Source organism: Saimiri boliviensis, chromosome 2 (genome assembly GCF_048565385.1).
Source record: "Saimiri boliviensis isolate mSaiBol1 chromosome 2, mSaiBol1.pri, whole genome shotgun sequence".
Lineage (NCBI taxonomy): Eukaryota > Metazoa > Chordata > Mammalia > Primates > Cebidae > Saimiri > Saimiri boliviensis.
In genome coordinates, this window is record NC_133450.1 from 175742393 (window position 1) to 175753333 (window position 10941).

A 10941-nucleotide genomic window follows, 5' to 3' on the forward strand; every position below is an offset into this window, starting at 1 on the left:
TCCATTGACATGTTTTTTGGAGTTCATATCATCTTGAAATCTATAATATTTCTGATGTATGTAACAACTGGGCATAATTTACCTCATTTCAAAACATTTACCTTTAGTATAAAAATAAAAATAAATTATCAATGTAAAAACATGCTTGATACTTAGGCCCTAAAACATTAGACAAATTTCCTGGCGTCACAGAGCTTACAAGTAGTTGAGATAAAGGTGGAGAACAAACACAGGAGCTAATTAATTAGCTAGCTCTTACCTTGAAAATGAAGTTCGGAACTCTGGGAGAATGATACATTCAACAAACAAGTTTTGAAATTGCAAAAAAAAAAAAAAAAAAAAAAAAAAAGAGATTGGGCAGAATTAAAATGCTCAGTAGAGAGAGTCAGGATGGGCAGGCCAGGGGGTAGCAGTTCATGGCAGTAAATGGTTGTTAAACAAGGAGAAAATACACAGCGATAGAAAAAGCAAAATGGGCCAAAACTAGAAGGGCAGAAGTTGAGGCAAGAAAAACTAGACTTCTTTCACAATCTTACCTAGGGTTAACTTGACTTTAGATCCTGGGTTTCAAAACAAATCATTTCTGTCCATAGTACTATAGAGATGTAAATGAAATACATGTTTACTAACTAAAGCCAGAGGTATGGATTGTTCAGCATTGACCTAGTTTATAATTTTGAAAATAGATAAGGTCTTTATATAAACGTGCAAAAACTGAATGCTACTTAGTTCTGCTTTCTGACTTTTGATAATCCAAGGAAGCATCCTCATTAAGACTGAACTATCCAGAAAGACACATTTTCTGAAGGACAAAACCTACTTACATGGAGAGTAGATTTTAGGCTATTGTCTCATTGCCTTCAGTTAATATTTGGAAGATAATTTTATTTTAAAGAGTAAATTCTGAATTATTTGTACTCTACACAGAAATGGATCATAAAACACAATGCCTTATTTAGGCAGACTTCACCCTACTGGCAGCATTGTAACTCAATCCATCCATTTGTAAAGCTTGAACCACTGCTGGCAGAATGTGGGATTGGGGAAGAAAGTGAAAAAGTATTCAGGTGGTAGAATAGTACTGACATTAAGTGGTTATAATAGTTACAAGTCATTCAACCAACCATTAATGCTATTAGATGGCATGGTTTTTTGAATATTTACATATGTCAAACATTGTGCTCAGTTCTTCATATTTATATCACACAATTTTCACCATATTTTTGTAAGATAACCATCATTTCCAAAAATTAACATGAATGAAGTTAATAGTTCTAATGGAGTGGTGGACCCAAGAGCCATATCAGTGCTAGCAAAATGGAAGAATTCATATAGCATCAAAGTTGTCTTGCAAGAGCTTCAGAGCCTAATGATATCTAAAGAAAATATGAAACTCTGGCAGCAACCTGAAAGACAGTGTTACAGCAATTAATCAAAAAGAAAGCCCACAGGCCCTTCCCCTTCCCCCCATTCAATTTAAACAGTCTTCATTTTCCACAGTAGTAAAGTTTCAGGATACATCTTGTAGACATCAGAGTACTGCAAAGGAAGCTCCCATTCAAGGGAAATATACCTTAAGATAACGTAAATGACACTAACTTCTTGTCCATTTGAGATATGTAAGTTGTGCTATAACAAATCATCCTGTCAAGTATAATCACTGTCCACTAGTTGAACTTGTGGGATCAAGAAAATCTATTTAAATTGATTCCCATCATAACTGGTGGGAGACGTCTAACTCAACTGTGAAAAGACACATCACGCAATCACCTTGCTGCTGATTATGCAGCCTGTGGTCTCTGCCTTCTCCCTCCACCCTCCTGCCTCCCATCCTCCCTGCAACAACAGCACTCTAGCCTGGGGAGCTTATTAGAGTAGATGTGAAGGTTTCAGGTCGCAGCCTGTGGGACTACTGCTGGGCATGGGGGGTGCCTCGCCTTTTACCCCTGGTTTCTTTAAGTCTTAAATGATACCTCTTCCAAGCTGTCATCCTGTCCCCATTCTCCTCCACTCCTGCCCTTGGCTGAAGCACAGATTGTAACCCTTCCACTCCCCTCTGAGTTTGGCCTTTGGTGAGGAATTCAGGGCTTTCCCCATAGCTTCTCTCCTCGACCTTTATTGAAGTGTGCTGCTTTTTCTACCCTCCTCCTCAAATTCCTTTTGCACCGTCACCAACCAACACCTTCTGTGACACTTCCTTGCTTTGGCCAGAAACCATGAGGTAAGGTTGGAAAGAATCTGTGACTTTCCTTGTTTAGTTTCGGAACCATACTTATTCACTCTCCACCGGCCTGGGAAATGAACACTGAGTCCTCTGTCCTACGACCCTCTGCTGTCATCAGCTGAAACATTGCTTTTAGCTCAAGTTTTGATAAGGTGAAAAGAATAGTCACCAGGGTTATTCAGACCTGCCAGCTCTCAGAGTCCTTGGTGGTTGAACTCATAGAAAAACCTGATGAAGACACACATGATCCTTCTGAATTGTTTTACTTTCCTGTAGTTGCTTTTGCTTTTAAAAATTGAAGAAGTTTTAAACAGGGCTTTCATTTGGTCATCTTGCAAGCCATTGGGGTCTAGTTTGGAATCTGACAACTGGAACACAACCTTGAATCTGGTGCATGCCTTGGTTTCGGTGCTGCTACTGCTTCTCAAGATCCTCAGCAGGAATTAAAGAACCCAATGTGCACAGAAGATCCCCAAAACTGGAGGGCTTGACCTCCTGGCAAATTGCTGTGTCTTTCCACTTGCTGTTAAGGACCACTAAACACTGAAATATGGATGCATACAGAAATAAAAGCAATTCCTTGTGCACTAAAAAAAAAAGAGTATCATTCAAGAAAACTTTTTCTCAAGAAAAACATTTGATGTAAATATAAACATAGATTATAGAGGATTGATTGTCTAAAAGAAACACATTTTAGGAAAAATTATTAAAGAAGTTAACAACATCAATAAACTATAAGTTAGATTATTATAGGAAGAAGTTTTGAGATAAGCCTAGGACATATTTTTAAAACATAATCTTAAAAGAATTCTAATAAAAGATATATTTTAGTATTTCACACTTTGTATCCCTTGATCAGCAATTTACCAACGGAAGGAAAATTATAGTGGGTAAAAATGTTAAATAAAATAAGTAGTCCCTGAAATAATTAATTACTAGATTTTAAAATAAAAAATCCTACCATGATCCAGAAAAATTTGACAGTGAATGTTGCAAATCAAAACATATTCTCTTTACATTATTGAATCTTTAAGAAATGTTTTTTAAAAGGCTTATTCTTCAAACATTTAGAAAGGTGAACTGAGGTAGGGTGAGAGGTATTAGAAGTCTAGTCTTTTACCTTCTACTTCTCTACAGCAATATTTTAGACAAGGGGTTAACAATCTACAGATTTTAAAAAGAAAAGCATGACCCGCTCTTCATAGCCAGTTGAGATGTCATCTGTATATCCGACTCACTATCTGTATACACACACACACACACACACACACACACACACACACACACAACTCCAGAAAAACATATCAATGATATTTTTCAACTTCCTGGGTTTGTCCTTTGAGGTTGTTTTTATTTACTTACTTCCTTGTATTCGTCTATCACATTTACGTCTCTTATCAGTCGCCTTCATTACTAAGAAGACTTAACCTTTTGCTAAAAACACATAAAGTGACTTTTTTTCTCATAAACAAAAATCTTCACCGTTTGATTGTAATGATTTCACTATACTTTTCTATTATAGGGTCCTTTTATAGCATGTTTTGTTAATAAAACAAATCTCTTTAAATGTATGTAACATTTCAACTATATTCTTTTATGGTAGATGGCATTTATTAGTTCTGTTTGTGTTACTTACAATGTCTGGCACATAGATGTACTTGATATACAATTTTTTAGTAAATAAATTCATGAATGAGTGAATGAAATGATAACAAACTTAAGCCACAATATATACTTTCCCTTTTACTTTGGTCTTTTGTATAGGTTTGAGCAAAATACAAACTTAATAAAACAAATAATAAAGTTTTGAATTTTAAAAACTAACACCAGTTTTTAAGAAATTGTTAAACACAAAATGTTCTTCATATTAGTGGGTATACCTATTCAAATGCGAAGGGTAAGACAGTATCATTTTCATTCTTCTAAAGACATCTGGCCACAGTTTTATATAACTATCCTTCCGATAACAGGTTAATGAATTAGGCCTATCTTTCATGTGTTTATCATACAATATAATATAACTTTATTTTGGCTAATACTAATTTTGTGGTTGTCATGTTTCTCAGGCTTTCATGTATTCTAACTTGCACAATTTGTGATCTTTCAAAAGTTAGCTGTACATGCACATTCTCCTCTAATCAGCACAAAATCATCATGTCTTTTCTAGCACTTGCACTGCAGAAAAAAAGGCCTGGTTTGACTACAATAGAGACAATACTGAGGCTCAAAGGTTGAAGACAAAAGATTCTGCAAAAATTAAAGGAAAAGCTGCTAAAGGGCATGACAGCTCTTTTTGTTATTTTCTGGGCTGTAATTTATGAAATCAGTTTTCATTTTGAAAGTTCCTTAATTTTCTCCCACTTCAGTCTAAGATATAACACGCATGAATATTGAAAACAACCCCTCAAAATGATTCAATCAGGTGGTATTTGTAATGAAGCTGCAGGCTGTCACTTGGATTTCTTAGTAACAGTCTTCACAATCTATATTTAGCTGCAGAAAACTATTTGTAAAGTTCCCTAAGCTCAGTTCACTAAAATGGATGCAACAAATTGTTTTCAGAATTAGATATTCTTTCTGATTCCTAGTTATAAATGACTTGCTTATAACAAATTTCCAATCCTCTATGCTTTAGTTCCTATATAGCTCTCTGGATAGATAACTCTCTTTGCAGGCTCAAGTGTCCTTAGCAAGGGATAGAAACCATCATCCTTTATTTTTGGTATTAAAACAAATGCTTTTAAACTTTCTGTATTACTAAATGTGGGAGGGGCTCCAAGGGAGAATAATAGTGGAAAAGGAGAGAGGAAAGGACAGGAAAGAAAGATTATGTTAAGGAAATCATCTATTTATAATTTACACAGTCTCATTGACCTTTGTGCCTATTGACAACTGTAATATACAGTTTTCTTTGTCATTATATTAGCTATTATATTAATATATTTAATTCAAGTAACCCTACTCTTGTATATCTTTATCAATATCAGTATAAAATTATTTTGAAATACTGATTTTAACTGGCTTCCATTTGATTATATATATAAACATATATATATAAGTATATATAAAACATGTTTATAAGCATATATAAACATATATAAGTATATATTAAAGTATATATAAATATATATAAAACATGTTTCTATATAAGCATATACGTAAACATATATATAAGTATATATTAAAGTATATATATAAACATATATATATATATTTTTTTAAGTGCAGTTATCCTGCACTTTTATTTCAGAGGGTCCTCTTTGTTAGACTTTGGTATTCTGTCATTATGAGTTATATTGCATAGCTTGACATCATTTTTTATATTCTGAATCAGTGTGTCCGTCCTGGGAATTACATGTTTCTTAAATTTAACCAAAATATATTCAGGAATTTAAAAAAATACTTTCCCAATTTCTTTCATGAGATTATCAGGTTTTATTCTTGTGTCTATTCAGATTTTTCAATTTTGTCCTTTAGTCTTTATTTTTGAGTAATATCTGTTTTCCCCCAAAACAGGCCACTTCATTTATAATATCAAATGTGATTTTGGAGAGTTGCACTTTATTACTTAATATTTTTCCAATTTGTTCTCTATCAATTTTAACAACATACTCTTAGTCCTAATTTTAGATTGTTTGATTATGAGAGGTTTGAATTATTTTCAGCATGTGTATAACTATTAATATTCCATAAGTACCAGAGACACATATTAAAAGAGGCTTGGAAACAAGGTGCTGTCTCAAGATGTGGAATGTCAAGGCTCACGTAGGAGATATAGGCTGCTTTAAGAACCTCTTTTCATCGCTTCCATCTGCCATCATTATTCACTTGTTTGTCTTTTCAAAGTCAAAAGAAGGTGGCTTTTTCTTTGAAAATAATTTCTGAAGAAAGGGGAAGTACAAAAAGTAAAAGTACTATCTCTCATTGGTGAGCTTGTGGCTTGCCTAATCACAGCCATTATATAGTTTTTAAATTTTATTTTGAGAAAAAAAATCTGAAATTTATAAAAGAGTTGCAAAACCACTACAAATAGTTTTTCTTAATTTCTAATCTAACACACCCCAGTAGTGCAGTGTACATTTTCTGCAAATAAGTCATCCTCCTATAAAATCTGATATAACAAACGACATCATGAAGTTAACACCAGGCTATTACTAGCATCTAATCCTCAGGTCTCTTTCAGGTTTCACCAATTATCTTGTTTTTAGAACCAAAGAAATGGTCTCTTGCCGATATGTGAATGGATTCAGTTGCTGTTAGTTTGCTTAAAATTCTTATATTAAATTAGATAGAACTTGTCTTATGTCTGTGGTGTTTATATTATTGTACTACTTATAAAGTGTATTTTAAGGTGTTTTCTACTGAAAGATATTATATAGCATTGGTATAAATTATTATGCAATTATTTTGTAAAACACAAACTGGTTCATGCCTGTGGTTTCTTGCTGAGTAAATTATATTTCTATTCAAGTGCATTAAAAATTCTAATTTATGAAGTCTAAAAATCAAGGTTTCTTGTGTATATGTCTATTGGTTTTTATGAATTATATTGTTAGATAATTTTTCATATGCATTTTCAAATTTGCTCTAAATTGTCCGTATACTTTGCTTAACATATTTTTTTGTAGTGTCTTTGCTGATACCCTTGGCATCTAACATTTTTCTTGTTCAATCTTAATAAAATCGTTTATCAATCTTTTGAAGAACTTCCTTTTTGATCTTTTCTCTAGGACTTTGCTCTATTTTGAATTAATTTATGTTCCTTTATATATTGTCCTCTCTCTATCTTCTGAGTTACTGTTTCTTTATCAGTATATAGCAACTCTCCTCTGTCAAATTTACAAAATCAAAACTTGAAGTCATTTTTTGATTCTTTCAAAACTCACATCTAATCCAGTAGAAATCCAGTCATCTTTGTGTTCACAATATTATAGATGGCATGGCTTTGACTTTCTATGAATGATGGGATTTTGAAGATTGGTCCTCCATTGAGAATAACTAAAAACAACCTTGATAAATGACCAAAGATATAACTATTTAAAAGCATCAGTGACTTAAACTGTATTTTGTTGGAAATGGTAAAACTATACCTCTTTTCTTTCGTTTAGATTTACAGGAATATTTTCAATTCCTTCACTTTCAGCCTATGTATATTGTTAAAGTTAAAGTGAGTCTCTTGTAAGCAGTATAAATTAGGTCTGTTTTCTTCTAATCCACTTAGCCTCTCTAAGCATTTTGCTGACAGAATTTAATCCATTTATGTTTAACTATCAGTAGGTAAGGGCTTACTAGTGTCATTGTGCCAATTGTTTTCTGACTCTTGTATTTCCCTTATACCTTTCCTTGACTCATGTCATTTTCCATTGTGATTTAATGCTGTGTAGTGGTGTGTTTCAGTTTCTTTCTCTATATATATTTATTTTGTGTGTGTGTTTCTACCATAGCTTTTTGCTTTGTTGTTACCAAGAGGTTTACAACATCTTGCAGTTATAGCAGTCTATTGTAAGCTGTAAGTAACTTAAATTCAATTGCATACAAAAACTCAACATCTTTGGTTCTTCTTCCACCTTCACATGTTCTGGTTTTAATATCACAATATATATCTTTTATTTTGTATTTATTAATAAAATACTGTAGCTAATGCTATTTTAATAATTTTGCCTTTTAAACTTTATATTGAAGTTAAGAATGATTTATAAAACAACTTTACATTATTAGAGTATTCTGAATTGAACTATATATATTTTCCTGTTACTAATTAGGCTATCTACATATTCAGTGAATCCTCATCAAAATTCTAATCCCATTTTTCACATAAATAGAAAAAGCAATACTAAAATTCATATAGAACCACAAAAGACCTCAAATAGCTAAAGCAATCTTAGAAAAGAAGTACAAATCTGGAGATATTATACTGCCTGGTTTTAAAGCATATTATAAAGCTGGAAATCAAAGGAGTATACTATTGGCATAAACACAGACGCATCGACCAATGAAACACAACAGAAAGCCCCCAACAGAATAAACTCAAGCAATTGTGCTTAACTAATCTTCAACAAGGCACCAAGAATACATGATGAGAAAAGAACAGTCTGTTTTAAAAATGGTGGTGGAAAAACTATACTCACATGCAAATAATGAAATTCTACCCTGACTTTAAACCATACAAAGAAAATTAGCACAAAAGAGATTAATGACTTAATGATTGAACTAGAACCTGTTAAAGTACTAGAATAAAACAGGAGAAAAGCTCCTTAACATTGGTATTGGTAACATTTTTTTTTTTTTTGGCATATGACACCAAAAGCACAGGCAACAAAAACAAAAATAAAATGAGATCAGATCAAACTAAAAAGTTTTTTTTTTTTTTTTTTTTTTTTTTTTTGAGACAGAGTCTGACTCTGTCACCCAGGCTGGAGTGCAGTGGCACAATCTCAGCTCACTGCAACCTCCACCTCCCAGGGTCAAGTGATTCTCCTGTCTCAGCCTCCTGGGTAAATGGGATTACAGGTGGATGCCACAACACCTGGATAATTTTTGTATTTTTAGAACAGACAGGGTTTCATCATGTTGACCAGGTTGGCCGTGAGGCTCTGGCCTCAGATGATCCACTTGCCTCAGCCTCCCAAAGTGCTGGGATTACAGGCATGAGACATTGCATTTGGCCCAAACTAAAAAGTTGTGACAAAACAAAGGAAATGATCAACTAAATGAAGAAGCAAACTATGGAATGGGAAAAACATTTGCAATCTATATATCTGTTAGGGGAATAGTGCCCAAAATATATAGTGAATTTATACAAATTAATAGTAAAAAGGCAAGTAACCAAACTTTAAAAATACACACAAAAACCCAAATAGACATTTTTTCCAGAGAAGACGCACAAATGGCAAAGAGGTATATGAAAAGGTGCTCAGTATCACTAATTATCAGGGAAATACAAATCAAAACCACAATGACATGTCACCGTACACCTGTTAGGATGGCTGTTATAAAAAAGTCAAATGATAATAAGTGTTGGCAATGGTGTGAAATAAAGGAAACAGTTGTGCACTGTTGGCAGGAATATAAATTGGTACAACTATAATGGAAAACATTATGGAGGTTCCTCAAAAAACTGAAGATAGAACTGCCATATGATCTAACAATTGCACTTCTGGATATGTATCCAGAAGAAATTAAAATCAGTATCTTGAAGAGATAGCTGCACTCCCATGTTCATTGCAGCATTATTAATAATGGCCAAGATATGAAAACAGCCTAAGTATATCTCAGTGTTTGAATGTATAAAGAAAATATGGTGCATATATACAATTAAATATTACTTGACATAGAAAAAACAAAATCCTCTGGGACAATACGGTGAACCTAAAGGATATTACACTTAGTGAAATAAGCTAGACACAGAAAAATAAGTACTGCATAATCTCACTTTATATGAAATCTAAAGAAATTAACTCACAGAAACAGAGTAAACTGGTGGTCTCCAGGGGCTAGAGGTTGAGAAAAATGAAGGAATTTTGTTCCAAGGGTACAAATTTTTGTTATAAGATGAATAAGTTCTGGAGATTTGATAGACAGCATAGTGATTATCTTTAATAACAATGCACTGTAAATTTGAAATTTACTAAGAGAATAGATCTTAAATGTTCTCACCTATCAAAACATCATGATACATCTTAAATATAAACAACTTTTATTTGTCAATCATACATCAATAATGTCGAAGGAAAATAAGAATAAAAAAGGGTTCAGTGAACTGTGGAAGCAAAGAGGATGATGGGAGTAACAATTCCAGAAAGGAAGTAAGTTTTAAGCTATGAGCTGAGAATTTGCATCCCACTGGGGTCATTCTAAACCTGAATGCAATTTTGGAATCTGAAATAAGACAAACCTGCTGACTGACAGAATACTTTCTGAAAGACAGAAAAACGAGGAATTTTTGATGGTCCCACAATGAAGTCACAAAATTGGAGCAATGGAGAATCATTCACAGAGACAATTTATCCTTCCATATTTTTGTTCATTTTTGAAGCTGTGAGAGATAGGAGGTAAAAACAATTAGCCAAAGCTTCGGAAAAGTAGAGCTGAATCTCTTGCAGTCTCACAGGAGTAATGAACAAAAGACACATTTAAAGACGAATCCATGGGAAAAACAGGGAGGAGTGTAAATCTCTCCAGGGAGGGTGAAGCAACAAAAGATTTCTTACCATTTTTCCATGAGGGTAGTTGCTGATCTGGACATTAATAGAGGCTTAGAATCAGGGTCAGGACTTGCTAGATGACTATTAACTAAGAACAAGAATTTATGAGAATTTGAATTTCCTGTATAAGGTTAGGATGGCAGAATAGAATTTAGTTATTTTGCCCTGACTTTCAGGTTCATAGAGTTGTAATAATAAAATGTATATTCATTTGTGCCTGGTTTCTTTTGCACAACCTAGTGTTTTAGAGATTTATTTATGTTATTTATTGTATCAGCAGTTTGTTCTTTTTAATATGAATGTGCAGTGTTACCTTATATGAATATACCACCATCTGTTCTGCTGTTAAACATTTGCATTGTGTCTAGGTGTTAGCTATTACAAATAAAGCTCCATTAGGGTATCGCACGTGCGCTTCGTGTTTCTATGCAGAGATTTATCTGAGAATGCACTGAGAGGAATTATGTCACCTGGTAGTCTATGTCTTATTTCAGTAGATAATGTCAAAGAGAT